The sequence below is a fragment of the Mastomys coucha genome, unplaced genomic scaffold (assembly GCF_008632895.1).
Source record: "Mastomys coucha isolate ucsf_1 unplaced genomic scaffold, UCSF_Mcou_1 pScaffold9, whole genome shotgun sequence".
NCBI lineage: Eukaryota > Metazoa > Chordata > Mammalia > Rodentia > Muridae > Mastomys > Mastomys coucha.
Window position 1 is genome coordinate 85,170,230 of NW_022196915.1, and position 14,165 is coordinate 85,184,394.

At 41.3% G+C, this 14,165-nt stretch overlaps 1 long non-coding RNA gene and 1 pseudogene across 1 annotated transcript; one reads left to right on the top strand and one right to left on the bottom strand.

Moving 5' to 3' along the window:
* The first annotated feature begins 3,953 nt into the window (after positions 1-3,953).
* On the top strand, positions 3,954-12,027 carry LOC116085089. Its single transcript, XR_004116413.1, has 3 exons — positions 3,954-3,990; positions 9,950-10,063; positions 11,936-12,027. It is a non-coding gene; the product is annotated as an uncharacterized LOC116085089 (long non-coding RNA).
* A 1,234-nt stretch (positions 12,028-13,261) lies between these two features.
* On the bottom strand, positions 13,262-13,861 carry LOC116084205 (annotated as a pseudogene).
* Positions 13,862-14,165: the final 304 nt, after the last annotated feature.

A 14,165-nucleotide genomic window follows, 5' to 3' on the forward strand; every position in this document is an offset into this window, starting at 1 on the left:
GAAGGAAGAAAGAAAGAAAGAAAGAAAGAAAGAAAGAAAGAAAGAAAGAAAGAAAGAAAGAAAAGAAAGGAGGGAGAAGGGAAAAGAAAGGAAAGAAAAAAGAAAGAAAGGAAGGAAGGAAGGAAGGAAGGAAGGAAGGAAGGAAGGAAGGAAAGAAGGAAAGAAGGAAGGAAGATTTTCTATGTTCCAGAAGCATCTCTGCAAACTCCAAGGCTGAGACTACTTACTCTCCCTACACCAGAGCAAACTGGGAGAGCCTTCCCTTCATAAAGCTGCACTGCCCTCTGCAATCAAAGGGGGCTCCATGCTCAATCATGTACCATAAGGGCAAGTCAGAAACACGTTACGGAACAAAAGTAGTAGACTTGTTTTTAAATTTTTGAGTTTCAAAAACTGACCTGCTCATTGGATTGGCAGTATCCATTGGAGCCTGGCAGGGTCATTATTGGGTGTACAACTGAAAAAAAAAATGAGACCCTCTTTCCATAAGACTGTCAGCAGCAAATGGGTTGGAAGTGAGGAGCTGGAGCCTTGACCTTCTCCTCCATCCATGCCTGGCTGTCAGCAGTCAGTTCTTACAGGCATAGCACAAGTGCCTGCACTGCCGTGCTCCCCGGGTGGAGAGAGTCCTCAGAATAATACACACCTGTGTGAAAGGTTCAGTCAACAAAATTAATCAAGAGAAGAGGAAAAACTGACCTGACAAAGGCATTCTAGTGCATTTCTGTAAGCTGAGCATGTGGGAGGTAGAGGCAGGAGGATTGGTAGGTCAGTGTCATCCTCAGTTACACAGCAAGTCTGAGAGTCAGACAAGACTACCTGAGAACCTATCTTAAAAACAGGGCAAAACTTAGAAATTAGTTATTCAATGAAAGATTAACTAATAAACTCCATTGATCATTTTAATTTAAAATAATTAGAATTTTAAGTTATTAAGTAAATGAAAAATTACTAATTATTTTAAATTAACTTCCACCAAAACACACATAAACCTGCCTGTGTTTGGGGATGGTACTCATTTGACAAGCCACAGTGTTCCCTAAGAACAGAAAATGCTTATCTCCCAAGGGGTGTTATATGCAGGGAGAGAAGCTACTTGCTCATTGAATGTATTAAGTATTCTTAATCAGAATTCCAGAATACTCTGTCCACTTTGAAACTCCATCAGTGAGGCAATGAGGTAGAACTTGGAAGAAGGCACAGTCAAAATGGGCAAAGAGGAAGGCACATGCCTGTAACCCCAATACGGCAGAGGCAGAGGCAGAGGCAGAGGCAGAGGCAGAGGCAGAGGCAGAGGCAGAGGCAGAGGCAGAGGCAGAGGCAGAGGCAGAGGCAGAGAGGCAGAGGCAGAGGCAGAGAGGCAGAGAGGCAGAGAGGCAGAGAGGCAGAGAGGCAGAGAGGCAGAGAGAGGCAGAGGCAGAGGAGAATCAGGTCTAAAGCCAGTCATCATCTCAACAAAACAAAACAAACAAAAATGCATCTATAGTCAATTGATTAAGAAAGAAGTTCCAACAAATAGAAGCTGACTTTGTACAGGATTGAGAATGAAGCTTCCTGCATGGGACTCTGGGTTACATCTTTAGCCCTCTTGATTTCTCTGAGTCAGGGTCTCACTCACCTCCCCAGCCAGCTCTTGATATGATTCTCCAACCCCAGCCTAGGGACTAGGATTACAAGCCTGTGCCATGGGTTCAGACTATTTTTGATCATTCTCTGTTCACCGATGGAGAAGATAACTAAATCCAAGAAATTTGAATACTAATGAGGAGAACAACAACAACAACAACAACAACAACCCCTCACAAAACAGGATTTTCATAGCCAGGAAACTTGAAACATTGATTCAAGGAGCTGCATTGTTCAGAGGCTTTTAAAAACCTCTCTACTCAGCTCATTTTGTCAATGTTCTTCATACGCTTAAGATTTAAAGAGGAGCTTAGACAAGATGACCTCTTGAATTCTTTCCAGCCCTATATGAATGACAATGACGGGAACCACAGGTAAGATTTACAGCTAAAACACTGTAGAATGTGGAAACCTAGGCATACGTTCAGCTGGCCCTAGTAATGCTCATTACTATGTTAAGGTAAAACAAAAATCCCACTTTACTATTGCTGATTTATTTTAATAGGACCACTCACGGAAGATGTATTAGCAGAGAAGGGTAAAATGGCTCACTTTGCCTGTGCAATTTAATCATCTGGGGATACTCATCCCATCTCTGCTGATGTAGATGTTGACATGATCGTTTGAATGAGTGTGCTGCAAATGCATGTTTTAAATCAAAAAGCATTGCCAAAAGAATAAGTGGGCAACTGAACGTGTTTCATATATGAAAATTGAGAAGACATTTGATTGTAATGTTTCTTTTTTAGAAGGCCTACATTTTCTGGCTGGATCTTATCACTCCTAGTCATTCAACAAGAATTTACTGACCTTTACTATGCACCAAAAACTGTTGGCAGTGCTTGAGATTCAAAGGTGAACACGTCTGACAGATACAAACAAACAAAACCCCTATTTTAGATTTTTTTTTTAAAATCTCATTTGCTTTCTGTTGCTATGATAAGCACCATGACAACACAACATGCAATTCACTGGGAGAAGGGATTATCTAGCTTACACTTCAAGGTCATCATCATCCATTATGGAAGGAAGTCAGGACAGGAGCCCAAAGCAAATAACTGGAGGCAGGAATGGAAGCAGAGACCATGGAGGGATGCTCCTTACTGGCTTACTCTCTGTTTCACGCTCAGTTTCAGTTCTCACATAGTCCTGGCCCATCTGTGTAAGGACGGTACCAATCATAGTGGTCTGGACCCTCCTATATCAATTAGCAATCATGAAAATGGCTCACAGAGATGTCCCCAAGCCAAACTGATCTTGAGATATGGAGAGATTGCAACTGATTCTTCAGTTAAAGTTCCCCTTACCAATCACTGTAGGTATGAATGCAGTTGACCGCTAAACTATGACAGGGATATTATTTCATAATCCCACAGACTTAAGGAAGAAAATAAGTAGAGAACACTGGGGTAGGGTTGAGGAGGTAGACTTCAAAACTTTCTAAATGTCATAATAAAATGTCATCATAGATGGTCTGAACCAGAAATTTAGAAGTAAAAAAACATGGCATTGGCTCTTGTCTCCAGCATTTCATCCCACTTCCATGCCTCTCTCTTCATTGTTAGCAGGATGGAGAAGCATAATTTGCCATCAGGACCATTCTGCTGTCAGAATGTCTGAGATGTCCTCAGATCTGATCTTAGATATGGAGAGATTACAACTAGGGCTTCTTGGTCTTCAACATTATATAGTTAAGTAAAATAATCTTATTTTCAACATTATATAGCTAAGTAAAATAATCTTATTTTCAACATTATATAGCTAAGTAAAATAATCTTACTAAAGCTCTGCCAGCAGCCAACTGACTGTGCTTATGCAAGGGACATGTAGGGACAGAACTTTTTAAAATGTCCATCAAAAAAGAATATTTCTCTAAATATAACTATCTCTAATTCTTGAAGCCTATCAGTATATTGTACCACATAGCCTAAAGAAACCATTTTATGGTTAAATGCTTTAACACGAGATTATTCAATAGTGTACAGATAGGACCCATTTCATAATATCATGAGTCCTTATGAACCCAGAAGGAGGCAGAATAGTGATACAGAAGACGGATGAAGCAAGGAGATCCAATAGAAAAGAAATATTTGGCATGAAGGAAAATACTCCTCCGTTATGGGAAGAACCACGTGGAAAGAATGTAAAGAGTGCGCTGCCCTAGGACCAAAGCCTTGCCTTAGTTAACGCAGGGGACCTTAGTGCTACAACACAGAGGGATTCACTTCTCAATTCAAATGGATTCAAGAACATACGCCAAAGGGATGGAGCTCTGCCAACACTTGGGTTCAACTTTGTGAGATTCTGATCAGAGGATGCAGCTGAGATGAGCTGTGAGGACTAAACTGGTGTTGTTTTAAGCTGGTAAGTGAGTATGTACTCATTTATTACAATAGAAGACTAATGCACCACCACTGAACCAAGTATGGGAACCATTCACAGACCCTCTCTGTCCTCCACTTCCCATAACCTCCCACTCCCATCCTGAAATTATAAACACTTACATCATTTTTTTTTCCCTCTAGAACACATGTTATACTAGGTTTTGGCTCTGTAGAATTCAGCTTCATCTTTTGGCAAATTGTTCCAAAACTCATTCCTCTTCCCCTGTCTGATTCCCTCTCTTGGTTTTCAGGCTATCTTCCAAACAACTGATAACACACTTTTCTAGGAAAACGTTATGACCATTCTTTATTTAAAACATTTCAAAGATTCCAAATACCCGACAGATTAAAATCCAGCTCCTCCTAAGTAAAAAACCATGGCATTGGCTCTTGTCTAGATCTCCAGCATTTCACCCCACTTCCATGCCTCTTTCTTCATGGTTAGCAGGATGGAGAAGCATAATTTGCCATCAGGACCATTCTGCTGTCAGAATGTCTGAGATGTCCCCAGATCTGATCTTTAGATATGGAGGGATTGCAACTAGGGCTTCTTTGGTCTTTAACATTATATAGCTAAGTAAAATAATTTCCTAAGGATACAGGTTTCCTCCGTGTGCTTCATGTTGCAGATACTTGGTATTCCAGTCTCCTTGGGAAATGGCCCAAAGTCTTTTCAACACTGACATAAGTCACTTCCCTGAATTTATGCTCTGTACGGTCAACAGTACTTCTGGGCAGGACTGAGGTATATTGGCCAAGGGACAAATATTAACAGTATTTCCAGAGATGTGGTTGGCCTGTGGAGCGAGGCTTAAGAAAGAGATGGTGGGTGTATCCTTTTGTTTGAGGTGCTACAACAAATACCACAGACCACGTGACTTAAACCACAGGCATTTATTGCTCACAGTTCTGCAGGCTGGGAAGGGACTGATCAAGAAGCTGGCAGGTCTGTCTAGGAGGACATTAGTTCTGTCACTGGAGCTCCACCCTCTGTCTGAAAGGCTCTGTTTCTAGCATGACACGAGTGAACAAAGTTACAACATGACTTTGGACAGACACGACTAGTCAGCTCAGCAGCAGGCCATGAGCTAACAGCTCGCTCGCCCCTCTCATTTCATTTTGAACCTGGAATTCCAGAAAGTTCTAGAATTCTGAACTACAGCTCAGCCTGCCAGAATATTATGAAGATCTATTTATCTAGGCAGGAGGATAAGCCATATTTTATGTAACCAAGTTTGTGAACTCGGTTGACAACTTCTCTTTAGGTTCAAGGCCACAATGGCTGCTTGCATTCTTCCTCTAATTTCCACAGAGGTTAAGCAGAGCACATTCCTATCAACACACCGTGGCTTCCTTCATGCTCTTCCTTTCTGTGTTCTGGGCCCTTCTTGTACTCTAGACAGGCTTGCCAGTATTCCTCACTGGGTTCAGGGTTCGTTCCAACGCTTCCTCACACCAAGAAGCCTTCAGTGACTAGTCTCTCCCATGTGCCCTCCCAACTCAACATGTGCAAATGGGAAGGTGTTAACGGGGTCTCTTCTAAGCTGTCAGATGACGAAAGGAGAGCACATTTTATCCATTCTGTTGTCTTACTCTTGTGGTTTCTGGTACATGTTATGGGTTTAATTAACATTTATAGAACCGAAAACAGCTAGCAAGTGATGAGTGCTTTATTCAAAAAAACATTCCACAAGTGCTTAAGGAATAACAGCAAGAAGGAAAGAAAAAGATCATCTGTGGATGGAAGAGGGATGACAGGTTCCTTAGTCCAGGCCAAACAATCATAACAGTTGCCATTTCTTGATCAGTATTTGCCAAAAGCTACTATACGAATTCCATGCGTGTGACATTTACTTCTCCTAATTCGAGGGGGCATGAGCTATACCATCTCCACGTTGTAAATTAGGAAAGTAAATTGTTTGCCTGAAGTCGCAGAGGCAGTAAGTGCTGGAGACCAGAGGAGCCCCAAGCCTCTGTGTGATTGCACGATGTCTCCCATGTATAGCAGAGGAGCTGAGTCCACAGTCCTTTGTTGAAAAAAAAGAGAAGCTACAAATAAATCAGGCCTTAGTTAGTAGGAAGTGAGTAACACGCACTGGGGAATAAACACAGGGACATCAGAAATGTGTAAACAATAAGACGGAGAACTGGGAGAGCAATTTGGACTCAAATAAGAAAATGAGAATGTACTGCATTGACAACAGGGACGTGTCCCAAAGGAAGCTGGGAGGTCTTCTACAGAGGACCTCACCGCAGCCAGAGTTTCTGGAAAGTTCCTAGCACAGGATGTGAGAAGGGAATGTATGGGGGATGATTTGGTCTGCAAATCCAAAAACACAATACCAACACAAGTTTTACATTAAAATATTTTAAGGCAGAAATTGTTCCTCACAACAGTTTTTCATTTGAAAGAGAAGTTACCATCTTTCCTGAAAAGTTATTTTAAAGCCATTTTACATGTCAACTAATTGGAGCACATTATTACTTTTGAGTTGGACTCTTCTAAAAAAGTAACTATTTTTCTTTTTGGAGAAAATATATATCCATGCCCAATAAACAGTAATTTGTGTGAGGTAGGCAAAAAGAAAGTCTTTATAAAGGCTTGTATAGGGAATTTCTTATTCTAACTGAACTCCATGTTTATTTTCATTCCCTATGTAACTGAATCTTAAAGACAGAGCTAAGACAGAGTACACTCTGAGTTCACACAGTCACGCCACCCTCCGTGAGTGGGTATTGAGGCTTTGACAAGGGCTGGAGGGAGGTAGGGCTGTACATTTTTCTCCATCTATTACCTCAGACTTCCTGTTGGACTCATCACGATTTTGCTACGCACATTCTCTTTGGGTGCAAGGGATCATGTTTTACTTTTCTGAACAGAGGAGCAGGCTGCAGAGCTCTGGGGCCTGTCTAGGCCAGCGTTCTCCTTGCCTTGAGGTCTGTGCATGGTGGAGACGCTTTCCTACTGCAAAGGCCAGGAACTCACACTGGCTTTATCTGTGGGCTCTCCGGCTGCATCCTGGGTTCCATGGCTCACACAGCAGCAGGCACTGGCTTCACAGAAGTAGGCCACAGGCCCCTTCCCAGAAACCACAATGTCTAAATTTCAGTACTGGTTTTTGACATTCTTCCTTCTTATCCAAGACAATCTTTGGCCTGGGGCAGGGATTTTTTTTTTTTTAAAGAACTTTTAATTAAAATACAGTTACATCATTTCCTCCATGAGCTCTAGTCTTCTGTCTCATTCATGATCTAGGCTTATGAAACATCACTGCCAGGAACTGAATATTTTGACTTTGCAATTTCTTCTCTTCCTTAGTATTATGTAAAAGAAAGTTTCCTGGACCATCAAAAGGAGGCAATTCAAAAACTAAGTTGTGTCTACAGTGCAGAGACAAGCATCAGAGCTAAATGCAGTTTCTTATATTGGGAATCTCAACACTCGGGAGGCTGAGACAGGAGGATTGCTTAAACCCTTAAGTTAAAAGACAGCCTGGGCAACACAGTAAACCTAGTATGAAATTACAAAAATACTTAAATAATAATATTTCATACTAGGATAAGTGTGCACATTCTAATTATTAATAGTAATTCAGTTATTTTTGAAGAAAATGTTAGTTGCATTGTTATTAAAATTAGATTTTTTTCTGGCATTTTTCTTCATAGATTTTATAGACCCCTAGCTTTAAGGGTAATTTTTACAAAGACTAGCGATTACTTGTCCCTAACATTTATGTGGCTGATATACATTATCCAGAATTTTAAATGTTAATTCATAGCTCTTATTGGATATAATAAGTCGACTAGTAATCCCACAATAAAAAGTAAAGCTGGGTTAAATTTTCCCTGTAGGGAAATGTATTTTTAATAATATCTATTGTTGTTATTTACTTATGAGCATTTGTACACGTCTGCGTATAATGTGATAGAGGTGCCAGCTTCCCTGGAGCTAGAGTAACAGACAGTTGTGAATTGCCTGATGTGGGTGCTGGGAATTGAACTCAGGTCTTCTGCAAGACCTATGTGCTCTTAACCACTCAGCCATGTCTCTAGCCCATGGCTCAGTTGTTGTTGTTGGATTTTTTTTATTTTGTTTTTGTTTTTTGTTTTGTTTTGTTATTTTTGTTTTTGGGGGGAGGAGGGCTGACATGCTGTTCCCTGGGTAAAGAGCATATAGTTATCATGAAATAATGATCCCTGAGTAGTCATTGTTTTTCCTTGGTGAAAGGGGAAAGCCGAGAAAGAACTAAACAGGCTAAACACTGGGCTAGCACAACCAACTTTTGTTGTGGTTAGGAAATGGCCTGGCGTTCACAGACAAGCCTAGCTTTTGCTGAACCTGGACGTTCTTTTAGATAAGTTTAGGGTGCATGGGATAAGAGATGCACTGCAAAAGGATTAAAATTCTATTCTTACGAGAGCTTCCAGAAACTATGGACCCTTTTCAACAAAGTTTACAAATATAAAAACATGAAAAATTTCTGGTAAAACTCTATCAAAGAGATGGGCATCCTTCAGACAATGTGTCATAAAATTCAGATGTAAAATCAGTCACCAGATGATACAATGAGAACAGTGGCTAACTTCCAAGCCACCAAGAGAAGTAGCAATTGCTTTATAGGTATCATACAATACTCTAAAGTGGAGTGACAAAGAACGTGTCTGTAATACTTCCCAGGTCTCATCTTTGTCTTTTTATTTTTTTTTTATAAAGAGTTGATGTGTTGCATTTATAGCATATATATTACAAAGCCTTGTTTTCCGCTATCAGGCGTAATGAAAAGGCGATTCAAATAAGAGGCTACTTCCGCTCTGATTTTAGTTGCTCCTGGAACTCTGAGGAATTTCTTTTAACTAAATTTGTCTTGACTATCAGAAAGGTAATTTCCAAGAATTTTGCCAGCATTAAAATTCCTGGCTCTGTACCTTCCCTCTCAGTTCTGAAACAGACACAGATGTATTTTGCATAATCTCAGAAATCACTATAAAAATCAAAGTTCTTTTTCTTCTGTAGAATCTGCAATGCGGATGTGATTACCGCCAGCTGCCCCGTGTGGTTCCAGGAGAGTGGAAAGGATGCCTCTGATAAGCGGTGGGAATTTTAGGACCCAGGAAAGCTTGTGGCACATTAGCTTATGTCCAGTGAATGGAAAGCATCCACCGTGTATAGGGAATTGGAAATGTGTGAACAGCATCTTTCCTCTGCCTTCTCTTGGGACAATGAGCTGGAAACATACAGCCACATTTGATCAAGCCAGGGCCAGACCCCAAACTCCTTTCCTAGAGGAGGGAAAGAAAAGACTGTAATACGGAGTCCCTCTGTATTATGGAACAAGATCAGCCATAGCCTTGGCTGGGTTGGGACTTTGTTAGAAATGTTATTGTTCTATGGAAGATTTGGGAACAGAAGTAAGGTAGTTTCCAGCAGTCTGTTTGTTCACACACTTTCTAGTTGACTCTGACAAACAATGGAGACTATGAACCCTAGTTGACTCTGATAGACAATGGAGACTATGAACCCTAGTTGACTCTGACAGACAATGGAGACTATGAACCCTGGCTTTAACAATGTCTCTTATGTATCTTCTTCAGGACTTACATACATATTTGAATTCCTAGTCCAAGACGAAGCTCTCTCCTTTCATGTTAGACCATGATGATAAAGACAGCCGCAATAGCTAATGTTCCTGGAACATTACAGTACCCTCTAGGCTACGGCCGTACTCCATAAGTCATAGGGAAAGGTTTGAGCTAACGCATACTAATTTTATATATTTACAAAAAGTCCCCACGTTTTTATTGACTTTTCCCATATTTAATAAGTGACTGAGTCAAAGCTCAGTAGCACTATGCCATACCTGGGCTGCTCAGTATGACATCACATAGCCTCCATGTCAAGTTTTAGACTAAAGGTAGACTCCTTGTATTTTGGGTCCTAGTTATTCAGTAAGAGGCATGTTTAAGCAAGCTAAGGAAGCTGACCAGACATCGCATTCAGATGGGAGAACCAAGCACCTTCCCTGGAAACGGAGCACATGATACCTGAGAGGAAGGTCAGTTTTCTATAAGAATTGTCTCTGGACCACTCCATATGCAAGAACGAAATCCCTGACTCTTGTCTACATAAACCCCCATTTAGAACCAAAATCTGTGATTATTCTCAGCTTGGCAGATTTCATACTAATCGGCTGTTTCTGGAAATACTTACACAAGAGCCTCCATTGTTTCTTAAGATTTATTTTTTTTCCCCCTCAGAAGCCAGTGGTATCTGAAAAGTTTGTTACTTGAAGCTAAACAAAACAAACAAAAACAAAAAAAAACAAAACAAAAAACAACAACAACAACAAAAACCCAACCTAACTCTGGTTTCGAATAAGAAATGTAGTTAACAAGGGAAATCAACATAATTTAGCTTATAAATTCTGTATCAGAAAGAATATAGAAATCTCCATCTCTACCTCAGACCACAATTTCTCTATCAAACAGACTTATTTCATTCAAAGATTTCATCATGTGTAAATTTAGTGTGTATGTATGGGTGTCCTGCCTGTATATACACTGATGCATCATGATCATGGAGTGCCTGATACACAGAGAGGCCAGAAGAAGGTGTCAAGTCCCCCCTGGAACTGGAGTTACAAAAGATTGTGAGCTGCCTCATGGGTGCTGGGCACCACCCTCAGGTCCTTCAAAGGAGCAGCTAGTGCTCTTAACCACTGAGCCCTCTACCCAGGGCCCCTAATAGACTTCTTAAGGAAGGAATAAAATTGAAAGGGAAGGAATTTATTATGACCCTGAACTTAATTCCCCTCCCACATTTAATTCATATTCCACTTTTGAGAAATATGAGAAACTCCAGACTTCAAAGGGTCTTAAATATAAACTAGAGAGTCCACCTCTTAGGCTCATCCAAGGAGACATTTCTGAATGTGAGAAATGTGGCCTGTACCTCACTAGTTAGGGACTGAGCCTCACTGTGCGCATTCATCTCCTCTGCTTAGATCAAGCCATGTGTTTCCAGAAGGAGTCCTTATGTGGCTCTTAGGGGCATCAGAAAAGACAAGACCTCAATAAGAGGGACATGTGATTATGGACATGTCCATAACAGAGCAGCCCTAAAGGGACATGTGATTCCCTGGGAAACATAACCTTCAGTAGCCAGGCAATGTTCTCCATTGTTCTTACCCTCAACCTATAGGTAGTGACCCTGGCTGGCCAGTCCTTCATCTCCAAGCACTCTTCACTCACTTTGTAGTCCTGTCTCCTGCATCTCCTTCCACTTTCTTGGTGTCTTCTTCACAGTCGTATTTCCTGATGCCACCATGTCTATCTGGAAAGTTCCAGGACTCAGATTTCACCTCCCTTTCCTGTTCTACCTGCATAGCTACAATTGTCCCTTCTATCACTCTCCCACTCATGTGTTTCAAATGGGATCATGTCAGAGAGTCCCAAATGTTGCCTAGAATACAAATTAAGCAAAAACAAAAGAAACCCACACAATAACTGAAATAGAGAGATTAACTTACATGTGTAAGCGCGGCTATACTACCTAGTGATAAACACATTGGAGATATATAGATTACCTTCCATTCATCATTGTACATGGGATGAGATGACCTTTTCAGGGCCTTACAAAGGCCACGGAACCATCTCTAGTTGCCTCTTCTCTCTTCTCCTTTCCTTTCCTGTTTTCACCTTCTTGTCCCTGTTCTGCTGAAGCTTGCAGGGCTGCCCTTGCAGCCTCACTTCTTAAAAGAATCGTGAGCTGTGTTACCAAAGCCATTGTGACCGATTTCACTGTTCAGTGATGGCCACTGCACCTGCTCTCTCTGACAATGGCTCACACCTGTGCTCTTTCAGTTTCTCAGCACTGGGACACTGAGGTCTCTTCTGAGTATGGTGATGCGTTCTCTTGTTATCTTTAGGACTCAGAACCGCAATGGAGCAAGACATAAATATTCATCCGTGCATTCAGGCTGGCAAGTGCTTGATGGATCTACCCTGTCTCTTTCTTTCCCACCATGCTCCTTTGGATCGGACCACTGCCATAGCTCACAAGATCACAGGACTTTAAATTGCAGTCTGCTTACTTTTATGTGTTTATTTTTACCTCACTTTGTCATTAATGCCTAAGTCACTGTGTATGATACACATCTGTCCTGTCCCTTATCTCTTCTGAGACCTTCAAACGCTCACTATAGTAAAACCTGCGTTTGTTACTGTGGGATTAATAGTTTCCTATCACTTCATTTCTAAGTACCTCAGCATGAGATTTCCTCAGTAATATCCTGTGTTCTAGCCACAGTAGGCAGGTTCTGCAAATATCTCAAACAGGCACACATTTCATCTTTTGACCTGTTAAACTCCAGTACAAAAGTTATGACCAAAAGAAGGGATTGTGGGGATGGTATTTGAAGAAAGGAATAGAAAGAAAAGAGTATGTGGTTGATCTGAAGTAAAAGACAAGTTGCCCTTGACTAGATGGAGTGAGGGTGGGAAATATACAAGATAGGAAACAGTCTAACAAGTAGATAGGAAGTAGCCTAGAAAGTGGGCATGAGAGGAATGAAGTTAAAAGGAAACATAGTCATTGGTTGAAAACACTTTCGTTTCATTTCGTGTTAACACGAATGCTTGTTTTTACCACCTAGTTTCAGGAGTGAAGGTCTGTCTATACTAGGGGCTAGACTTTCCTAGGAAGAGCATACTCTGGTTCAGGTCCTGGTGTATGATGCTTTGAGGACATGAACTTACTTGATCCTTACAACATTAGGAGTGGTAGGAGGATGTAATTCACCTTTTAGAAGAGAATGGTGAAACTGCAATGGCCCACTCCACCCTGCAGCAATGAATGAGAACAGCAGCTCTCAGACCAGAATCAGCGTCTCATACCACTGCCAATCAACAGCCTTGAAATCTGGAGAGGGTTCCGAGTCATTCCCGTTGCTTCTTCTCCTTTGTGGCAAGGCCAGCACACAACTGACTTCTTAAAGAACTGCACTGAAGAGTGCCATCCCACACTATACTCCCGAGAAGAGCCTCACACAGACAGCTGCTAGTGTCCATGAAAACTGAGTTTTTCATTTGAAATTTTGAATTATGTAGTAGCACAGGCTTGTATTCCCATTGGTGGAAAGGAATGACAGCTCTTTGGCACTTTATTCCTTTTTTTGTTTGTTTGTTTGTTTACATTTTTAAAAATAACATTGTTGTATTTCCACTAGCAGGCGTGGGCTGCATGTGTGGCGGGCTCAGTGCAGGTATGGACAGGGAGGGGTAGGAGTGGAGGAGGTAATGACTTGGTAGTTGGAAGGGGATGGAGAGGGTAGGATACACTTCTGGGAAGTCTGGAGGATGGACTCATGGCACGCTATAGCTAAGCCACTTGGAAATTTAGCCGCCCATCACTGTTGAGGTCCAGCTTCTTCATCATGCGGTCAAGGACACCCTGATCCTCTGGCTCTTCGTGAAGGCAGCCAGCTCCATGTTCATGAAGAAAAGGAACTCAGTTTTGGAGATTGGACAGCTGTTTCCCTCCCTCCCACTGTACTTTTGGAAAATGGCAGTCGGGGACTCCACGCATTTCTCAGTCTCTGTAGGCATTTTTGCCAAGTTGAGGACAGTGGCTGGGACAGGAGTCTTGCACTTTATTCCTAATGCCTAAAATATAAAGCAGATCTTTGGAAAAGCACAATGGAGAGCAATAGAAGAAGGGATTTCAGAGTCAGAATGTTTGGACTGGAGTTGCCCCTATGCCACAGTCAAGATGACGATGCAATGTCTGTCTATAAGGCTATCAAGAGGATTGATTTGTGTATTTGAACCAACCTTGGTTTGAATCTTGGGATAAAACCAATTTTATCATACTAGGCGATCTCCTCAAGGTGGTTATGACTTTTGCAAGCTTCTTATTTTATTTTATCTCTGCATTTATGTTCATCAGGAAGGTGGTTGGCTGTGTTCTTTATTTGGGATTGCTGTGTATCATTATTAAGAATTGTGTCAGGGTTATGTAATTGAACTAATTTAAACTTGTCTCCATCTAGCTTTCAGATGAAATAGACATAGACTATGGTTATTTTATTTGGTTTAATTATTGGGGGTAACCCCTAATCTACTTTTCTAACTGCTGGCCTGGCTACTTCCTCATAGGCA